Genomic DNA, 16,600 nt, shown 5'->3' with positions numbered 1-16,600 from the left:
ATGTAAATCCATCCACCTACGGTCACCTGATCTTCGACAAGGGCCCAAAGTCCATCAAATGGGGAAAAGACAGTCTTTTTAATAAACAGTGCTGGCAAAACTGGATGTCCATCTGCAAAAAAATGAAACAGCACCCATACCTCACACCCTACACAAAAACTAATTCAAAACGGATCAAAGACCTAAATATAAAGCCAAAAACTATAAAGTTCATAGAAGAAAAAAAAAGGATCAACACTACAGGCCCTAATACACAGCATTAACAGGATATAAACCACAACCAACAATACACAAACTCCAGAAGATAAGCTAGATAACTGGGATCTTCTAAAAATTAAACACTTATGCTCATCAAAAGACTTCGCCAATAGAATAAAAAGAGAACCTACAGACTGGGAAAAAAGTTTTGGCTATTACAAATCAGACAAAGTTCTAATCTCTTTAATCTACAAGAAAATCCAACACCTCTACAACAAAAAGACAAATAATCCAATTGAAAAATGGGTAAAGGTCTGACAGGGATCACAACAGAGGGTCCCGGACAGAGCTGGAGAAATATGTAGAACAAAATTCTAACTCACAAAAAAAGACCAGACTTACTGGCCTGACAAAGACTGGAGAAACCCCGAGAGTATCGCCCCTCGACACCCTTAGCTCAGTAATGAAGTCACTCCCGAGGTTCACCCTTCAGCCAAAGATTAGACAGCCCCATAAAACAAAATGAGACTAATGGGGCACAACAGCCCAGGGACAAGGTCTAGAAGGCAGGAGGGGACAGAGAAGCTGGTATTAGGGAACCCAAGGTTGAGAAGGGAGAGTGTTGACATGTCGTGGGGTTGTTAACCAATGTCATTAAAAAAATATGTGTACTAACTGTTCAGTGAGAAACTATTCTGTAAACTTTCATCTAAAGTACAATAAAAAAGAAAATAATAATAAAAAACAGGCAAAGGAAATGAACAGACAGTTCACCAAAGAAGACATTCAAGTGGCCAACAGACGCATGACAAAATGCTCGCTATCACTAGCCATTAGAGAAATGCAAATCAAAACCATGATGTCACACCATCTCACCCTGGCATTACTGGCACAAATCAAACAAACAGAAAATAACAATTGTTGGAGAGGCTGCAGGTGGGAATGCAAAATGATACAACCATTTTGAAAAACGATATGGTACTTCCTTAGAAAACTAGAAATAGAAATACCATATGACCCAGCAATCCCACTCCTAGGAATATATCCTAGAAAAATAAGAGCCATCACACTAATAGACATATGCACACCCATGTTCACTGCAGCATTGTTCACAATAGCAAAAAGATGGAAACAACCTAGATGCCTATCAACAGATGAATGGATAAACAAACTAGGATACATACACACAATGGAGTATTATGCAACAATAAAGAACAATGATGAATCTGTGAAGCATCTCATAACACAGATGAATCTGGTGGATATTATGCTGAGTGAAAAAAGTCAGTCACGGAAGGACAAGTATTGTATGAGACCACTTCTGTAAAAACTCATGAAAAGGTTTACCCACAAAAAGAAACAATCTTCGATGGTTATGAGGGAGGAGGAGTAGGATGGAAAAACACTAAATAGACAATAGATAAGTGGTAACTTTGGTGAAGGGTAAGACAGTGCAGAATACTGGGGAAGCCAGCACAACTTGTACCAGGCAAGGTCATGGTAGCTCCATAGACATATCCAAACTCCCTGAGAGACTGAATTGCTGGGCTGAGGGCTGTGGGGACCATGGTCTTGGGGGTGGGGAACATCTAGTTCAATTGGCATAAATAATTTATAAAGAAAATGTTCTACATTCTACTTTGGTGAGTAATGTCTAGGATCTTAAAAGCCTGTGAGCGGCCATCTATGATACTCCAATGGTCTCACCCCTTCAGGAGCAAAGGAGAATGAAGAAAACTAAAGATACAAGGGAAAGATTAGTCCAAAAGACTAATGGAGCACATCTACCACAGCCTCCACCAGACTGAGTCCAGTACAACTAGATGGTGCCTGGCTACCACCACTGACCGCTCTGACAGGGATCACAAAAGAGGGTCCTGGACAGAGCTGGAGAAATATGTAGAACAAAATTCTAACTCACAAAAAAAGACCAGACTTACTGGCCTGACAAAGACTGGAGAAACACCAAGAGTATGGTCCCCATACACCCTTTTAGCTCAGTAATGAAGTCACTTCCGAGGTTAACCCTTCAGCCAAAGATTAGACAGACCCATAAAACAAAATGAGACTAATGGGGCACAACAGCCCGTGGACAAGGACTAGAAGGCAGGAGGGGACAGGAAAGCTGGTAATAGGGAACCCAAGGTCGAGAAGGGAGAGTATTGACATGTCGTGGGGTTGTTAACCAATGTCATATGATAATATGTGTACTAACTGTTTAATGAGAAACTAGTCTGCTCTGTAAACTTTCATCTAAAGTACAATAAAAAAAATTAATTATTCAAACCAAAAAAAATAACAAAAAACCTCGTTGCTGCCAGGTGGATTCTTTCTCATGGTGATCTCATAAGTTAGTAGCTGAGTACAAACTGTTTTTGTCACCCAATGACCTTAAACAATATGTTGTGTTAAAAGGAATTGCTTTAGACCCATGTTCATTGCAGCACTAGTCAAAATAGCCAAAATGTGGAAACAAACTAAATGTCATCAACGCATGAATGGATAAACAAAAGGTAGTATATATATAAAATGGAATACTACTCAACCATAAAGAGAAATGAAATCCTGATACACGCCACAACATGGAACCTTGAAAACATTAGGTTGATGAAATAAGTCAATCGCAAAAGGACAACTACTGTATGATCTCACGTATATGAAATAGGCAAACGAAATGAAATCTTATTAGTGGTGTGGGAGGGAGAGGGAAAGGGAGAGTTACTGCATAGGGGGCACTGAGTTCAGGTTAATGGTGGTGGAGTAATTCAGACAAGGATAGTGATAATGGTTGCACGTCATGAAGAATGTAATTAATGTTCTTTAATAATACATGTAAAAACTGTTAAATAGGCACAAAAAAATCTCAGCCATTGAAAACTCTATGGAGCACATATGGGGTCGCCATGTGTACTAATAGAATGGACGGTACTTAGTTTTTCCCTAGATGTATTTGTAGAATTCTAAACTTCCCCAGCTGAGAAGCTGAGAAACCAAGCACAAATTAGTATCAAAAATAAATTTATGAATTTAAAATACATGCATAAAACAAATTCATTTTGCAAGAACACCTAAAAAGAAAGCATTACACAGAGTACAATGGTAGAGAGGCAATGGGAATGAGGTGTGAGTACAAACTAAGCAGAAATAAATAAATGCATAGATAAATGAAACAGGAGAGGGACCTGAATACACTAATCATAGTAATGTGTTATACACTGAAGAGTCTAACTGAATTATCTCCTTTCACCATACTTATTCAATCTGTATGCTGAGCAAATAATCCAAGAAACCAGATTATATGAAGAAGAACATCACGATTAGAGACTCATTAGCAACCTCTCATATGCAGATGACAAAATCTTGCCTGCTGAAAGTGAAGAGGACTTGAAGCACTTACTGATGAAGATCAAAGGCTACAGTCTTCATGATGGCTTACATCTCAACATAACGAAAACAAAAATACTCACAACTGGACCAATAAACAATATCGTGATAAACAAAGAAAATACTGAAGTTGTCAGGATTTCATTTTACTTGGAACCACAATTAACACCCACAGAATCAGCAGTGAAGAAATCAAACGACATATTGCACTGGGCAAATCTGCTGCAAAAGACCTGTTTAAAGTGTTAAAAACCAAAGATGACATTTTGAGGACTAAAGTCCACCTCTTCCAAAAAAGGTATTTTCAATTGCCTCCTCTGCATGTGAAAGCTGGACAATGAATATGGAATACCAAAGAAGAATTGATGCCTTTGAATTATGATGTTGGTGAAAAATACTGAATATACCATGGACTGCCAGAAGAACAAACAAATCTGTCTTGGAAGGAGCACAGCCAGAATGCTCCTTAGAAGCAAGGATGGCACGTCTTTGTCTCATGTACTTTGGACATTTTATCAGGAGAGACAGTCCCTCGAGAAGACATCATGCTTGGTAAAATAGAGGGTCAGTGAAAAAGAGAAAACCCTTGTCTTAATTATCTAGTGCTTCTATAACAGAAATACCACAAGCATATGGCTTAAATAAACAAATTTGTTCTCTCACAGTGTAAAAAAAAAAACCCGTTGCCATCAAGTTGATTCCAACTCATAGCAACTCTACATGACAAAGTAGAACTGCCCCATAGGTTTTCCAAGGAGAGGCTGGTGGATTCGAACTGCCAACCTTTTGGTTAGCAGCCATAGTTCGCTGTAGCTCTCAACCACTGGGCAGTAATTCAGGCAGTAATCTGAATTCAGGGGGCCAGCTGAAGGCGAAGGCTTTCTCTCTGTTGGCTCTGGAGGCGGATCCTTGATATCAATTTTCTGACGGTCTAGGAGCTTCTCAGCACAGGGACCCCAGGTCCAAAGGACACGCTCTGTTCCTGGCACTGCTTTCTTGTTGGTATGAGGTTCCTATCCTCTCTGCTCTACTCTCTATTTTATATCTAAAAAGAGATTGACTGAAAGTACAACCTAACACTGTAGATTAAGTCCTGCCTCAGTAACATAACTGCCTCTAATCCTGCCTCATTAACATCAGAGAGGTTAGGATTTACAACATTTAGGATAATCACCTCAGATCACAAAATGGTGGCTTCCCACACAATACTCGGAATCTTTGCCTAGCCAAGTTGACACACAAACTTAGCAATCACAACCCTCAATAAGATGGGTTGACACAGCAGCTGCAGTAATGGGCTCAAACACAGCAACAATTGTGAGGATGGTGCTGGACTGGGCAATGTTTCCTTCTTGTACACAGGGTCACTATGAGTAGGACCGACTCCACGGCATGTAAGAACAACAAAAACAATCCTCATGCATATGCCATTATAATCCTAATAAACCAGTTGCCTTTGAGTCAACTCCAACTCATGAAGACCCCATGTGTGGCAGAGTAGAACAGTGCTCCAAAAGGTTTTCAATGGCTGATCTTTCGTAAGTATATTGTCAGGTCTTTCTTCCAAGATGTCTCTGGGTGGACTCAAACATGCAGTCTTACAGGAATCACCAAGTACATTAACCCTCTGCACCACCAAGGAACTCCTAATACTTATTAACACTAAAAACCCATTGCTTTCGAATTAATTCTGACTCATGGCAACCCCTATGTTACAGGATAGAACTACTTCATGAGGTTTTCTTGTGTGTAATCTTTATGGAAGCAGACTGTCAGGCCTTTCTTTACAATGCCACTGGGTGGGTTTGAAATGCCAACACTGAAGTTAGTTGATAAAAGCAAACCATTTGTGCCACTTAGGGTTCTTTCCATTAGTTATTAGGGAAATGGAAATCAAAACCACAATGAAATACCACCTCACACCTGCTAGGATGATTATTATTAAAAAACAGAAACAAGTGTTAGAGAGGATGTGGAGAAATGGAATCCTCCTATATGGCTGGCAGGAAGGTAAAACCATGCAGTGGCTGTGGAAAATAGTTTGGGGGTTCCTCAAATAATTAAACATAGAATTACCATATGAACAAGCAATTCCACCACTGGGTATACACCCAAGAGAATTTAAAGCAGGGACTCAAATAGATACTGTACACCAATATTCATTGCAGAATTATTTACAATAGCCATAAGGAGGAATCAACCCAAGTGTCCATCAACAGATGAACGGATAAACAAAATATGCTACATAGATAAAATTGAATATGATTCAGCCATAAGGAGAAATGAGTTCTGATACATGCTACGATATGGATGGACCTTGAAAAACATTATGCTAAGTGATTTAAGTCAGACTCAAAAGGACAAATACTGTATGATTTCACTTACATGAAATATCTAGAACAGGAAATTTAGAGACAAAAGTTTATCAGTAGTTACCATAGGATGGAGAGAGGTGGGATGAGGAGTTACTGCTTAAGGGGTAAATAAAGCTTACCGCTGATGGTTTTTTCCCTCTTGAGATTACTTTTCAGTAACATACATCCCTCCACAGCAGTCTGAGGCTCCTTGGCATGCTTCCATCTTAAATCTGAATTCTATTTTGAACACTCCACTTTTATGCTTAAACGACAGTACCTTGATGAAAGAGGGAAAAAAATATTGCGCTGCATTTTTCCTCTTGTTAACGGAAACCGTAATGGGTGTAATATATTAAATATATTTTTACAAATGTCCAGATCATGTTTACCAGTAGGAGTTCTTTTACTTAATGTGTGGGTTGTAATACTTGATCAAGACATTAACTTCATTAAAAGGTTGTTGGTTAATACAAGTTTGAGATTCATTAAAGTTAATTGTATGTTTCTTCTTCTGGTGGCTGTAGAAGCTTCATATTTTCTTTGGACATCATTAGACGTCTCAATACAACTTTAACATTATACAAATTTTGCTGTTTTGCATTTTGGGGTGCTGTGTGCAACCGCCATCCCACTGGAATTAATTATTTCAATTATATTAATTTATGTTAAAAATATAAGTGATGGAGGAGCTTGTAGGTATTTAGTTCCACATTCTACTTTCAGGCTATATATTGTTTTCGCGATTTATCCTTGATGGCACTATAATCACGCCTGTCCACCCTGTATTATCTTCTTCAAGGCCCCAGCTAACTGTACCATCGCCTACTCCTTTTTGTCCTTCTTCAAGTTCTTCCAACAAGTGGAAATTACAAGGAACTTTAACTCCTCTGGAGACCACTATGTTCTACAGCTGTCAAATGCAGCTGCTCCGCATGCACACTGACATCACGTTGTCACTTCCGGAGAGCACCCATTGTTCCTCCCCTGGTACCCCAGAGCATTTAGGGATAAGAACCCTTCCCTGGCCTACCGGGAGAGGACAACGGCTGGAAGAGAACCTGGGCAGGAGGGCAACCTGGGATAAGGGTCAGGGAGAGTCGGGTGGGGTGTGATTACAGGAGCTCAGGGAGTGGGAGCACAGGGCCTGGAGGGCCAAGCCATCAAGCCTGGCCAGGAAGACAGAAGCAGGGTTGGGGGCGTGGGGGGTGGGGGTGGGGTGCTTCAAGAGGGACAGGGAACCCAGGGAGGGCAACAGGGAGTGAGGAAGGATGGGGAAGGACAGTGAGTCCCACTTGCCGTGTTTTTTAATTGACTATTGATGTTGCTCTCAATGTTTCACCTCTTCGACGATCACTTGTCACCAAAAGGCTGATGGTTTGAACAAGTTTATTTTCCACAGACAGATTCCTGTGGATGTTGTAATCAAACATGATTTAATTAGCTAACCATTCAAAAAGGTTTTGCTTACTCTGGTAAAAAAACAAGCCACTCCGTAACTTAGTTTGGTTGCTATTTTCACTGCACCAAGCAGCGGTGCAAAGAGATGAGAGCACCACAAAAGGACTCTGTTGCAACTACTAAACTTTGCTCTTGTAGTATGCAAGCAGGCATAGAGAATACGTAAAAGAATGAGCATGGCTGTGTTCCAATGAAATTTTATTTATGGATATAAAAATTTGAATTTCATATAATTTTCACGTCTTTAAATGTTATTCTTCTTTTAATTTTTTTCCAATTATTTAAAAATGTAAGAGCTATTCTTAATTCACTGGCCATATAAAAGTTGTCACTTTGAGGACTGAAGTGTGCCTGACCCAAGCCAAGTTATTTTGAATCACCCCATATGCATGCAAGAGCTGGACAATGAATAAGGAAGACTGAAAAAGAACTGACACCTTTGAATTATGGTGTTGGCAAAGAATAGTGAATATACCATGGACCGTCAGAGGAACAAACAAATCTGTCCTGGAAGTAGTACCATCACAATGCTCACTAGAAGCAAGGATGGTGAGACTTCATCTCACTTACTTAGGACATGTTATTAGGAGGGACCAGTCCCTAGAGACAGACATCATGCATAGTAAAATAGAGGGTCAGCCAAAGAGGAAGACTCTCAACAAGATGACTTGACAATGGGCTCAAGCATAACAACAACTGTGAGGATGGCACAGGACCAGGCAGTGTTTCATACATGAGGTCGCTGTGAGTCAGAACCAATTCGATGGCACCTAACAACACAACAACATGAAAACTGGTGGAATGTTGGATTTGGCCCATGTGCTATAGAGCTTGCCACCACTTCTTTGGGTGAAAGCAAGACCTCCTGAATGAAAATGCTGGTTTTAAACCTAGCTATTTACTTAACAGCTTGCTCTGTAACATTAGGTAACTTATTTAGTATTGCTTTCTGTATCGAAGTGTCCATTTTTGTAAAATGAGGATAATCATAGCAACTACTTCATAGCTTGAGTAAGAGGATTAACTGAGTTAATTAATAAGTGCAAGTCTCTAAAGAACAATGATGACATGTATTAATTTCTATAGAAATGTTCACCATTATGATATGTTGATGCTAATGGTCATGGTGTTGATGATAATGACAATGATGAAAACTATAATAAGAAAGGAAAGCTAGAGGGAGATTAGGGTCCAGAGTCAAATCTCTTGATAAGTTTTCTATGCTGAGAAGTTTTCTATGCTGAGATGTTTGAACACTGTTTTGTGAACTATTTAGATCCATTAAAGCATTTTCAGCATGAAGCAATGATCAGATCTGTATTTTGGAAACATTCATGGCAGTGACACAGAGAATGGGTGGAAAATGGACACAGTCTGTAAGATATAGATCAGTCAAAAAGAATTTTGCAATTGGGTAGTTAAGAGAACGTAAGGCCAAAATTAAGTTCATCACAAAATTATCTCTTAACTGCAGAAATTGAAGTCCTCCATCAAAAAGCACCAGGACAACAGGCATTAAGCATAGCTGACAGCTCAGAAGAAAATCTCTGCTGATCTGGACCTCACCCATCCAGCATGACTGCAGGCCAGCAGGGACTTGAGCTTCAAAGCTGGCCTGCTTGCCAAGCTAAGCCATTAGGAGCTGTGGGTCAAAAGCCTGAGTTCATTAGCCCTGTCCTCAGATCTCATCCCCTCTATTCATGTAGACCTTCCCACCAGGCCTAAGAATAGGCCACTATGAGCCTCACTCAACTGTGCTCCCTGAACAGCAGTGTGCCTCATTAAAGTCTTTTTAATGAGGTCACAGCCTGTGACCGCTCATTAATAGACAGATTAGTCTGCAACCCCATGAGGTGGAGGAGATGGAGGATAGAAGTCGGTGTTGACAAGTGTAGCTGCATCAGAAGGAAAGAAAACGAAGTCCCCTTAGCAGAGAGCCTGCTAGAGTTTTACTCTCAGGTCTCCAGGGCCCCATCCAGCTCTCAGACACTATGGTTCTGGAGATAGGGATCTGGAGGGACCAGGGCCTTTTGTGGGATGAAGTTACAACAGAGTCCAGTGATCCCAGGCTTGGAATAGATCATGGTCTAGAGAGATTCTTGAGGAAATCATATGCTCTTCAGGTTGTCTTTGATGCTGTATAAATGGAAAACTGATCATAAAATTGAGGATCACCTTCCTTCCATAACCATGGATTCCTTGTTCTTCCTCCTACATGTCCAAGTGCAGATTCTCTGTGTTATTTTCTAAGTCCTTTTATACTGTATTTGTCCCAGGAATTCAATCATTGGCACTCTTGTTCTCTCCTTCCTGTACACTATCTTTTAGAGATCCTGTCTATTCCCAGGATTTTAACACATCGCTCCTGTGGAGATGACCCATGTTTCCCATCGGGATTATTGCTATTGCCTCCTAATTGGTCTCCCTGCCTCCAATCATACTCCATACCTACACATATACTTCATTCCATTTGATCCATCCTCCATATGCTCTCCAGAATCTTGCTAAAACACAAATGGGATGATCTGTCATTAGCATGCTTAAAATCCTTATGACTTACTCTCATCTTCAGTATAAAACTAATGTCCTTAGCATGTCATACCAGCCCCTTTATAATTCAGCTCTAACTTGTCTCCACTTCCAGTTCTCATTCTCTTATTCATTCAACTATAGTAATTTTGGACTATTTTCTTTCTCCTCACACCATGCTTTTTTCAGTTTCTTTAAACATAGTCTTATTTTATTCCTCTTAACAATTTGGAGTGTGAAAGACCTAGGTTCAAACTCTGTCTTTACTAACAAGGAAGAGCAGCTCCTGCAAATTACTTTTAATTTCTGTGTCTCCATTTCCTCCTCTATAATTGGGGTAATAAAACCTACCATGGAAGTGTAAAACCAGTTGTTCTGGAGAAGCAGAAGCACCATGAAGGTAAATCAAATATTAGCCAACCACTTCCACTTGTGGACCACTAGTATTTTTTGCAGTTTGAAGTAGAATATCAAGTTATATAGTATTCTCAACAGATGTATGCTACTCATTGTAGTAAAAGTAAATTATTAGTTCCTGCCTTTTCTCAGGGAGCAGGGGAAATTAAGGAACTAATATATAGTGGCAGGCATAATGAGCTACATATTTTTAAATAAACTATCCTTTAATCCTCACAGGTATTATAATGTATAGACCAGGACAAAGTCACAACTAAGTGTCAGACCAGAGACTTGAATACAGATCTATCTGACCCTGAAATATTATGTGCTTTTCAATATAACATACAGCTTCTCTAAAATATAAAGCAGAAGCTGTGAATAGTTAAGTGGAAAATAAAAGAAGGATAGGTAGCACTCAGGAGGGTCATAAGAGAAAAAAATACTGAGACATACATACATGGATGATCTATAGAGTATATGGTGAAACATTTCTTTGGTATCATTGAAATCACTAGTAAAGTTACTTTTATTTTCTAAAGAAAGCTACTTGGAACAGAATAAGTCTTTAACAAAGATAGAAGTGGTTATTTATATCTTTACTCAGTTCCTCTGTCTAGAATCCCCCATCTTCCCCATACCAACTTAACTCCTACTTATCATTTAACTCTAATATTCTTTAAATTTTTCCCTGATTCCTCTAGACAAAGTAGAGTACAGAGTAAACTCTCCTTTGTACATGTACAGTATACAAACTGGTATATAACTGTTGGTATATAACTATTACAGCATTAAAGAAGTCATTGTACTTTTATATGCATAGAGAGTACAGTTTATCACTCATGTTTGTATTCCTGAAGCCCCGTCATGTGCCTGGAACACAGTAAGTACTCAGTAAATGATTACATGAATGAATAATCCCCAAATTGTTTTCTCTAGCCCTGACCTCTCACCCAAATGTGAATTCCATATTTTCTACTGACTCCAAGACATCTTTGCATAGTTGTCAAAGTATATGTCTAGCACATGCACCCAAACTCCTTCTCCAAATCTCAAAAAAATTTGTCATTTTTACCCCATATATCATTGATGTAGTCTCTCCTTGAATCAGTAAGCATTTATATGCTGAGTCCTGAGAGTACAAAAATGCTGCCCTCTAGGAGCTCCTGGCCCCATGAATGAGACAGACAAGTAAACAAACAGCTATAGAACAAATAGACAGTGTTCTTCAAAGTGCTTCACTATCTTATAATTCTACAGTTGGATAAGTGCTATTGTAGAAGTGGAGCCCTGGTGGTGCGGTGGTTAAGAGCTATGGCTGCTATCCAAAAGATTGGCAGTTCGAATCTACCAGCTGCTCCTTGGAAACCCCATGGGGCAGTTCTACTCTGTCCTATAGGGTTGCTATGAGTTGGAATCAACTCAATGGCAACAGGTTTGTTTTTTGTTTTGTTTTGTTTTTTATTGTAGAAGTACTCAACCAGTCTCATAATGCTGCTAATGCTTCCTTGGCAAAATTCTTCTTACTCATCCCTTGGTTCAATTCCCATTTACAGGGCCATTTCTACTAGCCTAGCCAGGCCCTTATTCCAGAATTATTATTATAAGAACATCTTACTGTTCTCACTACTTCCAGACTCACTACCCAATCCTCCTCTACCCACAACTTGTAAGTACTGGGTTTACCGTGATGAAGAAAACAGAGTCCCAGCCCTCAAGGACTTATAGTCCAATGGGATGAGAGACATTTTAAAAAATTGCACAAATAAACATGTAATTACAAATTTATATCATTGCTGTGAAGGAAAAGAGCATAGTACTCTTAGCAAGAATAAAAGAGTGGAGTTCTACTTTATATTTGGAAGTAGAGAAGACCTTGCTGGGCGGTCTGATAACTTTTAATGCAATATCAGAAGATTGAGTAATGGAAATTAGGAGAAACAGCATTCAAAATATATACAAAGAGCTTAAAGCAGAAAAGAATTTGGTGCATTAGAGCAAAAGAAAGAAGTCAATCTGATAAAAATTGGAGTAATTGCAGCAACAGTGTTGGTGGCAGTAATAGAAGTGGTGGTGGACATCAGACCAGTTAACTGGAATGCCCCTTCCCTTCCTTGATGGCAACCTTCAAGTCCCAGGTCAAATAGTATTCTGATGGAACCTTACCTTATAGGACATTGGCCAGGGCTACATGGAAGACCAGTTAACACAGCTATTATTCAAATTTACCCACCATCACTAATGCCAAAGACAAAGAAATTAAAGATTTTTACCAACTTCAACAGTCTGAAATTGATCAAACATGCAATCCAGATGCAGTGATAACTACTGGTCATTGGAATGTGAAAATTGGAAATGGGGAAGAAAGATCAGTAGTTGGAAAATACAGCCTTGGTGATAGAAATGATGCTAGAGATGGCATAACAGAATTTTGCAACACCAATCATTTATTCATTGCAAATAACTTTTTTCAACAACATAAACAGCAATTATACACATGGACCTGGCCAGATGAAATAAACACTAATCAGAAGAACTACATCTGTGGAAATAGATGATGGAGAAGCTCTATATCATCAGTCAGAACAAGGCCAGGGGCTGACCATGGAAGCAAACATGAATTGTACATATACAAGTTCAAGTTGAAGCTGAACAAAATTAAAATAAGTCCACAAGAGCCAAAATACAACCTTGAGTATATCCCACCTGAATTTAGAGACCATCTCAAGAACAGATTTGATGCATTGAAGACTAATGACTAAAGACCAGACGTGCTGTGGGATGACATCAAGGACATCATACATGTAGAAAGCAAAAGATCATTAAAAAGACAGGAAAGAAAAAGACCAAAATGGATGTCAGAAGAGAATCTGAAACTTGCTCTTGAACGTAGAAATGATGAAGTATAACAACTGAAGAAAAGATTTCAAAGGGCAGCTCAAGAAGACAAACTAAAGTATTATAATAAAATGTGCCAAGACCTGGAATTAGAAAATAAAAAGGGAAGAACATGGTCAGCATTTCTCAAGCAGAAAGAATTGAAGAAAAAAATCCAAGCCTTGAGGTGCAATATTGAAGGATTCTATGGGCAAAATATTGAAAGACACAGGAAGCATAAAAAGAAGATGGAAGGAATACACAGAGTCACTATACCAAAAAGAACTGGTCAACATTCAGCCATTTCAGGAGGTAGCATATGATGAAGAACAAATGGTACTGAAGGAAGAAGTCCATGCTGCACTCAAGGTATTGGTGAAAAACAAGGCTCCAGGAACTGATGCAACACAGATTGAGATTTTTCAACAAAAGGTTGCAATGCTGGAAGCGCTCACTCATCTATACCAAGAAATTTGGAAAGCAGTTACCTGGCCAACCAACTGGAAGAGATCCTTATTTGTGCCCGTTCCAAAGAAAGGTGATGCAACAGAACACAGAAATTATCAAACAATATCATTAATATCAAACACAAGTAAAATTTTGCTGAAGATAATTCAGAAATGGTTGCAGCAGTACATGGACAGGGAACTTCCAGAAATTCAGGCCAGATTCAGAAGAGGATGTGGTATGAGGGATATCATTGCTAATGTCAGATGGATCTTGGCTGAAAGAAGAGAATACCAGAAAGATGTTTACCTGTGTTTTATTGACTATGCAAAAGCATTTGACTGTGTGGATCATAACAAATTATTGATAACGCTGTAAAGAAGAGAAATTCCAGAACACTGAACTGTGCTCATGTGGAACCTGTACATAAGCCAACAGGCAATCGTTTGAACCGAACATGAGATACTGCGTGGTTTAAAATCAGGAAAGACATACATCATGTTTGTATCCTTTCACTAAAATTATTTAATCTGTATGCTGAGCAAATAATCCAAGAAGCTGTACTATAAAGAAGAACATGGCATCAGATATAGACACAGAGATAGAGAGATATAGATATAGGTATCTTCCCCAAAGTCTTGATTTTCCACTAAGTAACTCAGGGAAGATGTGCCTCAGTGGAATTCATGGGACAGAGGACATCAGGTACACCACATCCTTCAGGTAATTTTATGGGCATAGAAGGCCTAGAAGAGCAGTTTCCTGTTCTCATGGATAGTCATATGATTAGCAAAGGAATATTCCTGTGGAAGTTTTAGAGGGATGGCGAGGAGCATATGGGCGGGCCATCGGCCACCAACTTCTGCAATGTCTCTCACACTACAGCCAGGGTGCCATCTCTTTCCCCCCACCCCAAGTAGTTTCCAAATGTCCTTTGGGAAACACAGCAGATTCTTTCATCACTCCTCCCTCCTCCTTCCCAATCCTTCTCCACCAGCACCACACACTACACATCTGTCATGAAAGGGGGCTTCTAGTGAAAGTGCAGTTGTGACTAAAAGGAGAGCAGTCTCTGAGAAAAATAGTAATACCGACGGTGAATGGAAACTCCACAAAGAATGAACTTTATGAAATTCATGTATTCATGCATCCAATCAGTCATCTCAAAACACATATTAATAGCTTATTTTGGGCTTGCATTGGACTTCCTATAAAAATGAGTAAGGCAGTTCCTGCTCTGACAGAGTTTACAGATTAGCGTGGGAAATTCAAATATAGATAGGTAATTAAAATATCTGAATAACTGAAACATATAGAAAAAAAGAGATAACTAATCCTATCTGGAGATATCACACAAGAAGCAGATCTGAGTTATGAGAATGAGAAGAAAGAAGTCAGCCAGGTGGAAGAGAGGGCATGTGCAAGGAGAGGTGGTGTGAAGTGCAAAGGCAGAGACAGAAAAGAACTTCCTCATTAAATGGTAAGAAGCTCAGCATTGAAGGAGAGGAAGGTAGATGGAAGGTGGTGAACTAAATTTGAGACTTAAGGGATAAGTTATGTTCATATTATATGACTTGTTGAAGAAAAATGTTGTTTTCATTACAATTTTTTCTGATTATGATTTTGAGTGCAGGCTCTGCCATTTACTCTCCATGTAAATAATACAAAGTTCCTTAATTACAAAAGTACATATCTGCTCTAAATTTCAGTTTATTCATCTTAAATAAGGTGAGGTTAATATTGGCATTTAAATCATACAGTTGTGAGAACAATGAGAGAATGAATGTAAAGCACAGAGCATAATTCTATTACATACTTAGTAAATGTTGCCAACTTCTCATCATTATTATGATAATCATTATCTTCATTTTTATGATAAAAGCTTTTATTGCTATTATATAACTAATATAACTCACTGTAGAGAATTCAGAAATCCAAAAGATAAAAATAAGAAAATAAATCTCCTTCTTTTACCACTTGAAGATGATCTTTTGTAAAATTTTGCATATACTCTGTCTTTCTATGCACACACACATTTACAAATTGGAATGTTATACATGTGCAGTGTTGTTTGATTTTTTTCACTTAATAGCATATGGTGAGTATTACACTACAACATTAAGTGATCTACAAAAATTACTTAAATGATTACATGATGTTTTCTTAAATGCATGCTTCATAAATGAGCCATATGAATCTAGGAAAATTGGAAGTCATCAAAAATAAAATGAAACGCATAATGATTGCTATCCTAGGCGTTAGTGAGCTGAAATGGACTGGTATTGGCCATTTTAAATCAACAATCATATGGTCTACTACTCTGGGAATGACGAATTGAAAAGGAATGGCATCACATTCATCATCAAAAAGAACATTTCAAGAACTATCCTGAAGTCCAATGCCGTCAGCGATAGGATAATATCCATATGCATACAAGGAAGACTAATAAATGTAACTATTATTCAAATTTACACACCAACCATAATACCAAAGATTAGGAAATTGAAGATTTTTACCAACTTCTCCAGTCTGAAATTGATCAAACATGAAATCAAGATGCAATAATTACTAGTCATTGGAATGGGACAGTTGGAAACAAGAAGGATTGGTAGTTGGAAAATATGACCTTGGTTAACGAAATCACTCCAGAGATCGTATGATAGAATTTTGCAAGACGAACGACTTCTTCATTGCAAATACCTTTTTTCAACAACATAAACTGTGACTATACAGGTGGACCTCAACTAACGGAAAACACAAATCAAATCAACTACATATGTGGAAAGAGATCACAGAGAAGCTCTATATTATCACTCAAAACAAGGCTAGGGGTCTCGGACTCCGGCAAGATGGTGGTCTAGGCAGAAGCACCACGCCGTCCCTCCACAACAAAGATCCGAAAAACTAAGCCAAACAGAGAATCAACAATCCTGAAACCCTAGAACATCAAATGA

At 38.8% G+C, this 16,600-nt stretch overlaps 1 pseudogene; it reads right to left on the bottom strand.

Moving 5' to 3' along the window:
- The window catches only part of LOC101342211 (ubiquitin-conjugating enzyme E2 variant 2 pseudogene), a 28,224-nt pseudogene extending 18,261 nt beyond the window's left edge, over positions 1 to 9,963 (bottom strand).
- Positions 9,964 to 16,600: the final 6,637 nt, after the last annotated feature.

Source organism: Trichechus manatus, unplaced genomic scaffold, assembly GCF_000243295.1.
Source record: "Trichechus manatus latirostris isolate Lorelei unplaced genomic scaffold, TriManLat1.0 scaffold00232, whole genome shotgun sequence".
NCBI classification, from domain to species: domain Eukaryota; kingdom Metazoa; phylum Chordata; class Mammalia; order Sirenia; family Trichechidae; genus Trichechus; species Trichechus manatus.
The sequence above is the reverse complement of the archived record's forward strand: the minus strand, read 5'-3'. Positions and strand labels throughout refer to the sequence as shown.